This window comes from Manis javanica, chromosome 13, assembly GCF_040802235.1.
Source record: "Manis javanica isolate MJ-LG chromosome 13, MJ_LKY, whole genome shotgun sequence".
Lineage (NCBI taxonomy): Eukaryota > Metazoa > Chordata > Mammalia > Pholidota > Manidae > Manis > Manis javanica.
This window is the reverse complement of record NC_133168.1, coordinates 28,439,025-28,454,296: the sequence shown is the minus strand read 5'-3', so window position 1 is coordinate 28,454,296 and position 15,272 is coordinate 28,439,025. Positions and strand designations below refer to the sequence as shown.

Sequence of the window (15,272 nt, the reverse complement as noted above, 5' to 3'; positions counted from 1 at the left end):
CAGAAGGTCTGATTTAAACATGTCCTCTTGACTATAACATCACATAATCTCCCAGTAGTCATTCCCCATCTTTAAATATTAAATTTTAATATTTATTGTTATTACAGATTATAATTTATTTAAATGTTTTTAAACTTATAAAAATTATAATGTTATAATATTATTATTATATTTTTTTTGCAAATCTGTGTCACTCTGATATTGTTAGGATGATATTAGGTAATGGACAGGAGGAAACAATTTGAAGACATGGAAATGAAAGCTATATCCTTATTAATGTTATTAAACATAAAAAGGAACAGGCATTATTATGAGATTTTTAAATTTTGAACATGAGTAGATCATTTATGACCCATCATGCTCTTCCCTATAAAATAGGTCAGGAAATGATTATATGATTGAGACACCTATTCAAACACTCCTCTCTCAAGTTATTTCCCACTATTTTTATATACTCCTAAGTACATGAACTTACTACCTCCTGAACACACTATACCTTTTTCTTCTTCCAAGACTCCGTGCTTCTCTGCCCTTCAAGCCTTACCTCATGCTCCCTTTTCTCTAAAGCCTTTCCAGTCTTATCCAGTATGTCCATTAGAACCCTATTATTATACCTGTTATCTGTTTACATGAACACTGACTGTATAAAAAATAGTAATACAAACAATGAGGTTCAAAAACAAGCAAACAGAATAGAATTGATGGTTTGATGCAAAAACTGAGACTGGACCTAAGAGATTTGCTGGAATACGTAAGACAAGGGGAAGTGACAGCAGATAAACTTCAGTAGTCATCGATCTGGAGGACTGGGATGAGCAGTTCCTCTGGGGATGATGCCCCTTTGAGAGAGTGAAGCCCAAAAGGCCTCTGACTAGACCGACTGCTATCCCTTTGGGTCTGGCAAAAGTGTACCGATGTGATGGTCAGGTTCACTCGCTGTGCTCACTGCCGATGTTTCTTAGACAAGTTGGATGGGCAGGAATGTGCTCCCTGACTTTGCATTGAGTGATTCTACAGCCAGCCTCCTCTGCTCCTGGAAGTTTCTTGCAATGGCAGAGTAGTATCTCCTGAGTCTTAAGGAAGTTTAGTACTCTGAGAAAGGACAATTTGGTTCATCCCAGAGGTAGATGATGGACCCTGATTGGTCGGGAATGAACATGTCCAACCCCAGTAAGTAGGTGAAGGTTAACAGATGAACAACTCTTTCTTCTAATGTTTGTATGTATAGCCTCATTAATTCATATCACTTATGGAAAGCCTTATGTTTAGACTTCTGGGTTCAGGGTAGACTGAAGAAAGCCAAATATATTTGTCCACTGAATGACCCCTGGTAGAGCTAAGTTGTCTGCAAAAGCCAGCTGGGACCAATGGCTCTAGAAACTACAGCATAAGAAGCTGCACACAATCTTGTCTTCTCAAAAGTGCTATCAGCTGGTGCCCAGTTCCAAGACATTTTTCTCCACTAGCAACCACTCTCACGACTTTTAAAGCCCCCATTGTCACATGCTTAACTGGAGGTCCTCTGGAACTCCAATATGTGTGCACAGCAGCAGGATGGTCCCTTTCCTAGAGGATAATCCAGTGTGTCCAGCTGTGTTTGGCCCAATCACCGTCTTGTGGGTGCCTGGAGAACAGCAGACCAGTGCAGCCTGTCATTTCTTTGCCTAGGAGTTCCAGCACCAGGAGATACTTGGGGTACTGCTGAAACCTTTTGCATGCCATTCTCCTTTTTTATCTGTGGTTTGTGTCCCAGTGCCAGAATGTAAAATGAGGTCAAGGAATTTTGTCTGTTTTTTTCACTGCTTTATCCCTAGTGCTTGGAACAGTACCTGACTCAATAAGAATTCAGTAATTTGCTTCATAAACAAAACAGGAAGTTTTAGATATTTCATTTTAGAGATTTATATTAAAACATAAAAAGCAAAATTGCTACTCAGGAAGCAGCTCAGCATGTTAATTCTGGTATAATTACATTTAAAATTTAAAACAACCAGAAAGGGATATTTTTGTGAAAAAGTGACTATAAAATGGGCATGCTTGTTAGAGATATAACTGGGAAGACTGATCTTTTAAAGCAAAATATCATGAAATAACTCCATGAAATGAAGCAAAAATATGCACAATATACCTTTGAAAAAGAGAAAACTCAATAGATTTTTCTCTACATTAAAATGAAAATTTTGGAAATTAAAAATGGGAAAAAAAGTCAGCAAAGCTAGAGTCCCAAAAATACATGAATATATGTGAAAAAGCAATAAACATTTTTGAATATCCTTCTTTGAAAATCTGCATGCAAAAATAATAATCAAAACATCAATATCCTGGGAACAAGGTTTATTATCAGAAGTACTAACACATGCTCCTTTGTTCACTTAATGATGGGACTTAGCAATCATTTATTGGTATCGTTAGCCAATCAGCTTACATAAATTTTCCAATTTTATAGAAACTAATTTCTAAATCTAACAGATTTCCCATATCTTATGCCATGTAAATGATGCCATCTGGTATCTTTTGATGTGCTTTGATATTTAGTAACTACAAACTCCCATAAACTGTTAACCAAATTTTCTAAGACATAGTAAAGTGCCAATTGAACTATTAAAAAAAAAAAAAAAAACTAGGGCTTAGAAATCTGGAGAACTGGGCCAAGGTAAAGTTCTATGACCGAGTTCACATTCTTTTACTACCCCTTTTGAATTTTTTTACAAATTCAATTAGTAACTTAAATCTTAAAATCCCTACAAATTTAAAAATATATGTGGCACTCTCTCATTTAAACCATGAAGGGCCCCCACCAGTAAGATGGCAAACTTCCGGCTTCTCTTGGGGAGGGGAGTCCTCGGTTCCCGCCGGCGCCACCTGAAGCTCAATCACCTCTCGCTCCCCTCCCAATCCCAGCACCTAGCCAACAGCCAACAGCCCCATAGAAGTGACACCTCAATCAATTCATGCCCCTTCCTATATAACCCAGCACCTTTCCCTAATAAAGGCGGAACTCTCCGGTGAATTGCTGCTATATGTCGCACCTTTCCTTTCATTGGTGCCGAAACCCGGGAGACGGGACATGCCAACTGGGCCCCGTCTTCCCCCCGACACCAGCAGCAGCTTGCCCAAGTCCTCTTTTACCGGCGCTGTCTCATCACACTCACCACTCCTCTCTGGCCTTTAGGTAAGTTTTCCCCCCAGAGTGGGTCACTCTTCTCTGAGCTATCGCAGTGCCATTGACCGTGATCATCTGGCAAGGCTCTGACGCTCGGAGATGAGGAGGGAACTCTCCCCGCCTCAGGCCTTCACGGCTGCAGCGGACTCTCAGGCCCCTCCTCCGAAAGCCATAAATCCCCGCCTCAGGCCTTCACAGCTGCGGCGGACCCTCAGGCCCCTCGTCCGACAGCCATAAATCCCTGCCTCAGGCCTTCACGGCTGCGGCAGAATCTCAGGCCCCCCATCCAACAGCCGTAAACAAGGACTCCTTTGCGGATGAGAACGCTCCATTTCCCCGCCCCCTCCTCCTTCTGTTCCGTCCTCTGAAATCTGTTCTATCTGCCGAAAACGCCTAGCGCTAGGTACCTCGTGACTCCGGCACTCTGCCTTCTTAGGGAAGTCTGGGTGACGACCCACACTTCCCAAGAAATTCCGACTCGTATACGAGGTTCCGCAGACCACCAAGGATCATCGGGGACGCCCTTTGTCTCCTTGCCGTCTGCCTCCAGTCCGAGGATCTCCGTTCGTCTTCCCCTGTTTGTCTCCTTCTCTGTCCTTTAGCCATGGGAGTCTCCTCATCCCTCCCTGAAAGTTCACCTCTTGAATGCCTACTTAAGCATCTGGCTACCCTCTCCCTGATGCCTGATATAAAACCAAAACTTCTCCATAAATATCGCTCCCAAGATTGGCCGACATACCCCCTAGACAATAACAACCAATGGCCCGCAGGGGGAACTCTTGATCCTAACATCACTCGCGATCTTTTTAACTACTGCCAGCGCCTGAAAAAATGGAAGGAGATTCCCTATATCGAAGCTTTCCGCCTCCTCCTCTCCCCGCCCCCTCCCAAGTTCTCCTAGCCTGCAAGCCGCCGCCCCCGCAGAAGCCTCCCGTTCACTCCCTTCCCCTTCTTCTCCTACAACAGCCCTTCTCCCTTCCTCCCCAACCATCTCCTCCCCCATCTCACCTCCTCCACATTCATTTCCTGCAGATTAAGCCTGAGCCTTTCAGCCCCCCTTTAACTAGGTCACAGGGGCCTCCTCCGTCTTTGCCCTCATCACCTGTTTCTCCCCTGTTAGGGACCGCCTTTGTCTTCTCACATGTTTGTAGGGAGAATGGGAAAGCACCTTCCCACATGTCTGAACGCAGCATGGGAAAGCACAAGCTAGAGAACAACCCGTGCAGTCCTTAGAAGTTATCTGTCCACAAAAACATATCTTGCCAAGACTCCTCACTCTGAAAATAGGGAGACCTTGAAGATGTGTAGAAATACCACCCCTGCTTCTAAATATGCCCTTCCCCCACTTGCGGATGTGGCAGGAATGGAGAACAAAGAACATTCTGTTTACGCATTCCATAATCAATTAACTAGAGCCCTGCTGCAGCTCAGTTACTAGAGCATGGGACTCTTAATTCAGAGTCATGAGTTCAAGCCCAACTAGAGCGGCAGAAGTAAGCAGCTGAGCTGCTAGCTGGCGACATGTGGGTCCGATTCTATCTTTCTTTATTTTCTTTGCCCCCCTTCTGCACTTCAGGACCTGCTCGACTAGGCACGGCTAGACCGCGTCACTCCCCCACAGACTGAGCCAGAACCCTTCAGTCCCCCTCAGATTCAGTCCCGAGAGCCTCCCAAAATTATCGCCCCCCTCCGGGAGGTAGCAAAATCCGAAGGCATCGTGCGCATTCACGTCCCTTTCTCCTTAAGAGATTAAGCCCAACTAGAGAAACGCCTAAGTTCCTATTCCACTGATCCCATGACATACATCAGGGAGTTTCAATAGGCCCTCCAGTCTTACAGCCTCACACATCATGACATTTTCATGCTCCTGGCCAATACTCTCCTCCCTGAAGAGCGTAGATGAGTTTGAGACTTCACGCAAACGCAGGCTACCAAAACCCACAGGACTGACCCCACCTATCCCCCTGGCCCCACTGCTGTCCCCGAACAAGACCCACACTGAGATTATAACACCGCCATGAGTCTCCACTCTCGAGATATTTTTCCCTCCTGCTTAATAGCAGGTCTGAAAAAGGCAGCTTGTAAAGTAGTCAATTTTCAAAAGCTCCAAGACATAATTCAAAAGAGAGACGAAATCCCCTCCGAGTTCTTAGACAGACTCACTCAAGCCCTATTATAGTATACCAGCCTGGACCCAGAAACACCTGAGGAAGACATGTCCTTATGACATACTTCCCCAACATTAAAGCTAAACTCAAAAAGTTAGAACAGGGCCCTGCTACCCCACAGACTGAGATCCTAACAGTGGCCTTTAAAGTCTTCCATAAGCGGGAGGAGGAGAAAGAACGCCGTAAACAAAAGGCTCATCAGGCCAATTTCCAAATGTTGGCCCAGCTGATAAAACCACAACCTGGGCGCCCCTCTACGAACAAGCCCCTCCCAGGAGCTTGTTTCAAGTGTGGAAAAGTGGGACATTGGTCAAGGGCGTGCCCCTCCCCCAGATCTCCTACCACCCCATGCCCCAGATGCCACAAAAAGGGCCACTGGGGGTCTGATTGCCCAACCACCCGAAGGGGAGGCTGGACGAACAACCCCCATCCTAAGCCCGCCGTAGTGGGGCTGGCAGAAGAAGATTGACGGGGCCCGGGAGCTTCTCGCCCGACCATTTCCATCACCAAACAGGAGCCCAGGGTTACTTTAACAGTAGACGGTCGCCCCATCTCCTTCCTCCTAGACACAGGAGCCACCTTCTCAGTCTTGCGAGAATACCGGGGCCCTACCATGCCTGCCATTACTCCTATAGTCAGGGTAAGAGGTAAACAGATTTTCCCATTAACCCCACCCCTTTATGCACAATCCAAGACAATCCCGTACCTTTCTCCCACTCCTTCCTAGTTATGCCCCAGTGTCCCAACCCTTTACTAGGACGAGACAACCTTTCCCTCCTCCACGTTTCCATAACTATATCCACTCCCACAGTCCCCAGTACTCCCTTTCTGATGGCCCTCATAGCCAACGACCCCCCTCTACCAAATGAAAGCTCTGGTTCTGCCCTCATACACCCTGTAAATCCCCAAGTTTAGGACATTACAAGCCCCTCCGTGGCCCTATGTCCCCCTACCTCTATCAAATTACGTGACCCCTCTCAGTATATCTGTCAGGCCCAATACCCACTAACCACTTCAGCCCTCATAGGCCTCCAACCCATCATTCAAGATCTCTTAAACAAAAATTACCTCAGACCCACTCACTCCCCATTTAATACCCCCATATTAGCTGTTAAAAAAACCAACAGATCTTTCCGCCTTGTCCAAGACCTTCGCCTCATCAACATAGCCGTTGTCCCTATCCATCCCTTAGTTCCAAATCCATACAGCCTTTTATCGTAGATCCCTGCCTCGGCTTCCCACTTCTCAGTCCTAGATCTCAAGGACCCATTTTTCTATCCCTCTAGGCCCCTGCTCCCAAGATTTTTTCATCTTCACCTGGACGGACCCATACACAAGACATTCTAAACAACTCACTTAGACAGTTTTGCCACAAAGCTTCCGAGATAGTCCCCATATTTTTAGACAGGTCCTAGCTCAGGACCTCAAACAGTTTCATCATGATCACTCCAAGTCCACCTTATAATACATAGACAATCTTCTACTCTGCAGTCTCTCGTGGGAACAGTCTCAACTTGACACTGCCTCCCTACTTAACCTTCTAGCTTCCAGAAGTTACCGAGTATCCCCCATCAAAGCTCAAATCTCTTCCCCTTCTTTCACTTACCTCAGATTCCTTCTATCTCAACAAAGAAAGTCCATTACCTTAGACAGAAAATGGCTCCTCTCTGACCTGCCCATTCCCAAAACCAAGACAGAAATCCTTTCCTTTCTAAGCCTGGCTAGATATTTTAGAGCATAGATCCCTAACTTCTCCCTGCTCCCTGTTGGCAAGACCCCTATACGACCTCAGCAAGAGCCCCCCCCTAAAAAACCATTATCCTCCTCACCCGACACTCCTTCATTAAGCTCTGTCAAGCCCTTGTGGAAGCCCCAGCTCTCCATCTTCCTGATTTGTCAAAGCCCTTCTCATTATACATTCATGAGAGGTCCAGTCAAGCTCTAAGAGTCCTAGGCCAATATTATGTCCCATCCTTTGCCCCAGTAGCTTATCTCTCCAAGCAATTAGACCCCACAGTTCGGAGATGAGCCCCCTGCCTACGAGCATTAGCCGCTAGACAGCTCTTGCAGAAAGAAGCTCATAAACTGACATTCAGGGCGCCCCTTACCATTCTGTCCCCTCATCACCTAAAAGATCTCTTAACCTACAAAAGTTTACAGACTCTCCCTCCCTCCAGACTCCTCACCTTACTGTCCTCTTTCCTCAAAAATCCCGTTCACCCCCTTTGCCATCCATACCCGAATCATGACTTTTTCCTCCTTTACTGCTCTCTCGCTTTTTTTCCTCATTCCTATTGTCTTCCCCACCACCCCTGCCTCCTTTGTATGGCGATTCAAAGTCAGAGAGACTTACACACAGCATCAAACAAAAGTTACTGCCCTCATTGCCACACCAGACTGCCCTCTGAAAAGCTGCTCTGAGCCTTTATACCTCCACTTTCCTCCCTCCACCGAAGTGTTCACTAGCAGCTACCCTTATTCTCCCTACCTCTGCTTCCTCTATGACCAAAAACAAGCCTATTGCAGGCGATAGCCAGAAACCTACAGGAGATGTCCCTACTGGTCTTGTGCCATTCACTACATGAGTAACTCCCGGTACCCACAGTATTACTCCTCCGTTTCATGAAATATCCCAACGGCTCATTCTCCTTATCAATCCCAGATCCCTGGGACTCTCGATGAGCTGCCAGAGTCACAGCCTCAGTTTACTATGGGGGGGGGGGTCCTCGACCCCCCACGGTACCCTTCATAGCTCTCAAAAGTATGTTCCCTCTCATTCCCAGATCTCTCAAGTTGCATCAGATATCAGACATTCCGAAAAAGTCATTATCCAAACTCTTGACGGCGCCTCTTCATCTTCTTATCCCCACCCCTCTTATCATTTCTCCTACTCTTCGTTACAGCTCATTCAGGACACCACCATCTTTCTCAACCACACCCTTAACACCGCCAATTGTTTTCTTGTGTGCATCACTACAGCGCCCACTGCTGGCCGCCGTGCCCCTTAATATTTCCAACTACTCCTTCCATGCAGAAAGACAACCCCTCTGCCCTCTGGCAGGCATACCCCTATGAGAACCAGAATACGCAGATAATCTCACCATCCACCACTGTGTAGGCCCAACTCCACCCCCCTCCAGCGCACTTCACTGCCTCTCTATCTACACCCCTACCTCCGGCTCTAAGACTTTTACGCAACCGGGACACTTCTTTTAGTGTAATGGCAGTCTTTTCAACTCACTGCCTCTCAACTCCGATACACCCTGCATTCTTGTCACCCTAATCCCGCAGCTTACACTTTACAGCATGGCAGAATTTCTTGAGCTCCAACCTCCCTTGCCCTCGCGCACAAAAAGAGCCGCTTTCCTTCCCATCATGGTCAGTAGCTCTTTGATCACCTCAGCCATTGGGGCAGGGTTTTCGGGAGAAGCCTTGGGTCACTCTCTATAGGCAGTTAGAGATCTCAACGCCAAACTTGAGGGAGCCCTGACATCCACTGCCGATTCCCTAGCCTCTCTCCAAAGACAGGTCACTTCGCTAGCTAAAGTCACCCTTCAAAACCAGCGGGCCCTAGATCTGCTTACAGCCGAGAAGGGCGGCACCTGCGTCTTCCTCTGGGAAGAGTGCTGCTATTACATCAACGAATCCGGCATTGTACAAACTGACATTAACAAACTCACCGACCTTGCCTCCAGCCTCCACTCTGCTTCCAATTCCAACCCATTCTCTTCAATACTAACAAACCCCCTCCTCACCTGGCTCTGGCCCATTGCAGGCCCCATAATAATCATTCTTCTCGCCTGTCTCTTCTTACCCTGTATAATAAAGTTCATCAAATCCCAAGTCGGAAAAATCTCTAATCAAGCTTTCAACCAGCTTTTACTCAGGAACTACCAGCTTCTGGTGACAGAAGATCCCTCACCCTCACGTGACCTCCTCACCACACGCTGAGATGGACCCCTCTCTCCACTGGAAACTGTTCCTGGAAACAATAGCCGCAGACGCCTGGCTCCTGACACCCATATCCTCTTGGCCAACCTATGGTTACAGGGAACCTTCATTGATTTCCAAACCTGAAGAAGCCCACATCTACTCATCCTTACTGGGGGGAGTCCTATCAACCCTTTCCTCCCAATCCTGAAGCCCTCACTCCCTTCTCCGCCCCTGTTCAGCAGGAAGCAGCCAGAGAGAAAGCAACGTCCACAACCCCATAGAGGAGAAAGGGGGGAATGAAGGGCCCCCACCAATAAGATGGCAAACTTCCGGCTTCTCTTCGGGGGTCCTCGGTTCCCGCCGGCGCCACCTGAAGCCCAATCACCTCTCGCTCCCCTCCCAATCCCAGCACCTAGCCAACAGCCAACAGCCCCGTAGAAGTGACACCTCAATCAATTCATGCCCCTTCCTATATAACCCAGCACCTTTCCCTAATAAAGCGGAACTCTCTGGTGAATTGCTGCTATGTGTCGCTCCTTTCCTTTCAAACCACATCAATGTCGTTTTTAAAAATGACACATCAATTTGATTCCTACCAACCAGCAGGTTCCCAAAAAGCATTCAGAGAAATAACAGGCATTATTTTGAACCATTTAATAATCCTGCCTCCATATTTCACTTTTTTAAAAGGATGGAGATAATATTTTGTAGAAATTTATAAACAGGTCAGCTATGTTTCAAACTTGATGGCAAAATGCTTAGTACATTCTCCTTAATAAAGCTGAATGTGACATATACCTGTTTCAAAGAATTTTAACCTTAGGGTCAGCCTGAAGATTAAGCCAACAAAGGACAGTATATCCAAAGTATGCATGCAGGCTCTAACTTCCATGTGATTACTACTGAGTCATTTAGTTTAAAAGTTTAGTTGTCTATAAATTTATTAGGTTTGCAGACCACCTACAATTCAAATTCCCTAAAAGCTTTCTCCTACACTCTAGGTTCAACGCTGGTATTCTCCTTTTCTTTTACTTTCCCTATTCCTTAAAAAACTTTTGGACTAGATCCCCAGACAGCAGAATGGTATGTTGTTTCACTGCTGAGGAAAGCAAACAGGAAAACTATTCTTCTGGACTCTACTAATTCAGCCATGTATATCTTCTTGAGAAAACTGATACTCCCAAGCAGAAATGAAAACAAAATTCCTGGCATAACAAGAGATTTGCATTACAAACAATGTTTGCATGGTAACTGAGAAAGTCTGTCCCGAGCAATTTATCAGAAGCTATTACCATAAAAACAGAACAAATATATTCTGTATTCTGCACCACCCATCTTTTTTTTTCTTAATTTATTTTTTTAATCTTACATCATTGGTATCTTATATTGGTTTCAAGTATACAACACAGTGATTCCAGTGATTCAACAGTTACTCATAATATTAAATCCACACCCCCACTGGTGTGGTTACTGTCAACATAGGAAGAGGTTACAGAATAATTGGCTATATTCTCCATGCTGTATTACCATCCCCATAACCAATATATACTGAGAAATTTTGTGTCCTTTTATCCCCCACACCCTCCCCACCCAAACAACCCAATCCCTCTCCCATGGTAAACACCAGTCACTTCTCAATGTCTATGAGACTATTGCTATTTTGCTCATTTTGTTTTGTTGTTTTTAGATTGCACAAGTAAGTGAAATCGTACAGTTACTTGTCTTTCTCCACTTGGTTTATTTCACTCAGCATAATACCCTCTAGATCATCAATGTTGTCACAAATGGAAGGATTTCCTTTTTCTTACAGCTGAATAAAATTCCATTGTGTATATGTACCACTTCTTTTTTATCCAGTCTTCTATTGATGGGCACATTGGTTGTTTCCATATCTTGGCTATTGTTAAGTACTGTGGCAATAAACATAGACGTGCAAATATCTTTTTGAATCAGGGATTTTGTTTTCTTAGCGTAAATTCCAAGGGGAATTACTGGGTTGTATGGTATTTCTATTTTTAGTTTTTGAAGAACATCTATGCTTTCCACAATGTTCACCAATTTACCTTCTCACCAACAGTGCAGAACAGTTCCCTTTTCTCCACATCCTTGCCAACACTTGTTATTTCTTGTGTTTTGGATAGTGGCCATTCTGGTATAAGGTGATCTCTCACTGTACTTTTGATTTGCATTTTCCTGATGATTAGAGATGTGGGGCATCTTTTCATGTGCCTGTTGGCCCACCTTTACTTCTTTGGAAAAATGTCTGTTCAGGCCTTCCACCCATTTTTTTAATCAGGTTATTTGTTTTTCTGGTGTTGAGTCATATGAGGTCTTTATATATTTTGGATTTAACTCCTTATCAGATAGATCACTTACAAATATATTCTCTTATACTGTAGGCTGCCTTTTTGTTCTGTTGATGGTTTCCTTTGCTATACAGAAACTTCTTCATTTGATGTAGTCCCATTTTTTATTTTGTTTCCCTTGCCCCAAGAGATATATCCAAGAAGAAATTGCTCATACTTATGTTCAAGAGATTTTTGCTTATGTTTTCTTTTAAGAGTTTTATGGTTTCATGTCTTACATTTAAATTTCTTTAATTCATTTCAAGTCTACTTTTGTGTATAGAGTTACACAGTAATTCAGTTTCATTCTCTTGCATGTAGCTGTCCGGTTTTCCCCAAGTTATTGAAGAGACTGTCTTTTCTCCATTACATATTCATAGTTCTTTTTTGTATATTAATTAACCATATGCATGGGTTTATATCCAGGTTCCCTATTCTGTTCCATTAATCTATGGATCTGTTCTTGTCCTAGTACCACACTGTTTTAATTACTGTAGCTTTGCAGAATAGCTTGACATCAGGCAGCATGATACTCCAAGCTTTGTTCTTCTTTCTCAGGACAGCTTTGGCTATTCAGGGTCTTTTGTTGTTTCAAATCAATTTCAGTCTTATTTGCTCTAGTTAAAAATGCTGATGTATTTTGATAGGGATTGCACTGAATCTGTAAATTGCTGTGGACAGGATGGCCATTTTGACAGTAATAATTCTTCCTATCCAGGAGCATGGGATATATTTCCATTTATTTGTGTCTTCTTCAATTTCTCTCAGGAGTATGTTATAGTTTCCAGAGTACAGATCTTTCACCTCCTTGGTTAGGTTATTTCCTAGGTATTTTCTTCTTTTTCATGCAATTATAAATGGAATTGTCTTCCTGATTTCTCTTTCTGCTAGTTTGTTGTTAGTATATAAGAATGCAACAAATTTCTGTGTGTATTTTATATTCTACAACTTTGCTGAAACCAGTTATTACTTCTAAGAGTTTTTTGGTGGAATGTTTAGGGTTTTCTATATACATGTCATCTGCAAATACTGAGTTTTACTTCTTCCTTACCAATTTGGATACCTGTTATCTCTTTATCTTGTCTGATTGCCATGGCCTGGACTTCCAGTCCTATGTTGAACAGAAGTGGTGAACGTGGGCATCCTTGCCTTGTTCTTGATCTTAGAAGAAAAGCTTTCTGCCACTGAGTATGATGTTGGCTGTGGGTTTGACATATATGGCCTTTATTATGTTGAGGTACGTACCCTTTATACACATTTTGTTGAGAGTTTTTATCATGAATGGATGTTGATTTTTATCAAATACTTTTTCACCACCTATTGAGATGATCATGTGTTTTTTATGCTTCTTTGTGTTAGTGTGGTATATCACACTGATGGATTTATGAATATCATACCATCCCAGTATCCCTGGAATAAATCTCACTTGGTTGTCATGTATTATCCTTTCAACCATCTTTAATGTTTCCAGTGACCTATAGTAATTTGGCTTCTTCATCCCTGAAAATGACTAAAAATAATCAAGCTAAATGGCAAAAAATGAAAACATTATCTAAATCACAAAAATCTTTAAAACAAGTATTCTACACATGTATAATTTCTTAAAATAACAGTTTATCAATTTTAGTGTCTGAGTCCACAGTCATATTAGAGCAGAGATGTTTGTGTGTTATGTTCAACAGGTGAATCCCTAGTATCTAGAATAATACCTGTCATCTTGTAGGCAATCAACAAAAATGTGTTGAATCAACAGTAATTAACCATTAGTTAATAATGTGCTATAACTACACAGTTGTTATTATACGCTTTGGAGAAGACAAAGCAGAAAAGTAAGGGCAGGCTAAAAAAATAGGGAAGCATGTGAAAATTAATAATTCCCAAAACTTGAAACAACTAAAGTACATCTGTACACTAGAATATAACTCAACAGTAAAAAAAAAAAAAAAACTACTGAAATATAAACTTAAATGAATCTCAAATGCATTATGCTAAGTGAAAGAAGCCAGACTCAAAAGACTACATAGTATACAATTCCATTTATTTCATTCTTGAAAATGCAAATTAAAAGGGTATTAAAAATGCAGTAGTTCTCCGGGACGGGATTTAAAGAGAAGAGCTGACTACACAGGGGCAGCCCAGGGGAATTTTATTGAGGTGATAGAACTTTTCTTGATTGTGGTGCTACTTACACAACATTGCACATTTGTCAAAACTAATAGAATTGTACACCAAAAAGAGTGAATTTCACTGTACTGAATTTTATTAGGCTCTACAAAAAGTCAATATAGCAGCTAATTTTCTCATTTGGAAAGAATACAATTAAAATGACTAAAAGTTACTCAGCAAATTATTGTTTCACATTCCAAATTTCAAAATATCCTTTTCAATTTTATTTGTCTCTTAACACTTTACCAAATTTTTTTCACAATTCATGACTTCAACTGAACTACACACAGATTTGATAAATGTGACATTACAGATAACATGGCCTATCTGTCCTAAAGGTACTTTTCACATCAAAGATTTTGAAATTAATTTTAGTAGTAATTTTGAGAAGAAATCATTTATATGTAATGAATATAAAAGGAGGGGCTTTTACTATTTATTATGTATATTCTGAAATAAAGAGACCAAATTGAGCCTCAGTTTTAAATATAATATTTTCCAATGTATTAACATTGTTCATATCAATAACATATCTATAGAAGAAGAAGTGATATTAATTTGTCCTGGACACATTCTACTGAAGAGTTCTTTCCCCCTAGTCTTCCAGAGTGCCAAAAATTGTTCTTTGAAATAGTTTTTTAATTCTAATTGATAACAAACTTTTAGAATTTTTCTGGTGGCATACCACCTCATTTCTTCAAAATTAAATCAGATAGATGGGATATACATTCCCCAGGTAATGTTTATATCAGAAAAATAGTCATATAAAAATTATTATTTTCAGCTATGCAACCAAATTCTCCAGTGATAGTCTCTTAAGAGGCAAAAAATCAATTACTTAAAACTAATAACATATAAACAATGGCTGTGTTAAGAAAAAATATTTGGTTTCATTACATAGCAATTAACTTTTATTTGTATCTGATCTAAAGTAATTTAAATTGGTATAGTAATTATAGTAATGACTATAAAAGTATATCTAAAATATACTTGTCCCTAGGTACCCTAAAATTTACAGCAAAACATAACTATCAAAAAAGGTACTATAGGATATAGGTATAATTATTTTGTAGCTTAAGTGACAGGTTTGCTTAATTTTAAAAAAAGAAGGACACATCTACCTAAGAAAGCCAATGATGTTAAAAATATTGAATGAGAGGTTTCATTAGCTTAAGTATTTTTCACTTAAAAGTTACTCATCTTTATAAATTCTTTAAAAGGCTAAGAAATTGTTAACCACTAATATCAACACTACATTTTTCCAAATATAACTCTTAAAATCATTATAAGGTTTCAAATATAAGGTTTCAAAATCCTTTCAGCAAGATGGAGAGCTATTGTCCCCAAAAAAGTTTTAAAGAAAATTTCACAAAGTCACCAAACCATAATTCTTCATAAACTGAAGACTACCAATGTATACAAGTGATAAAAAAGCCAAATCTAAGATCTTGGATTGAAATGTACATCAATAATCCAAACCAAATGGATAATACTGGT

The 15,272-nt window shown here is 41.8% G+C and overlaps 1 protein-coding gene across 1 annotated transcript in view; it reads right to left on the bottom strand.

Annotated features, from left to right (window-relative positions):
• ME1 (malic enzyme 1) overlaps positions 1 to 15,272 on the bottom strand; it is a 256,822-nt gene that overhangs the window by 218,917 nt on the left and 22,633 nt on the right. The gene's annotated exons all lie outside the window — the stretch shown is intronic.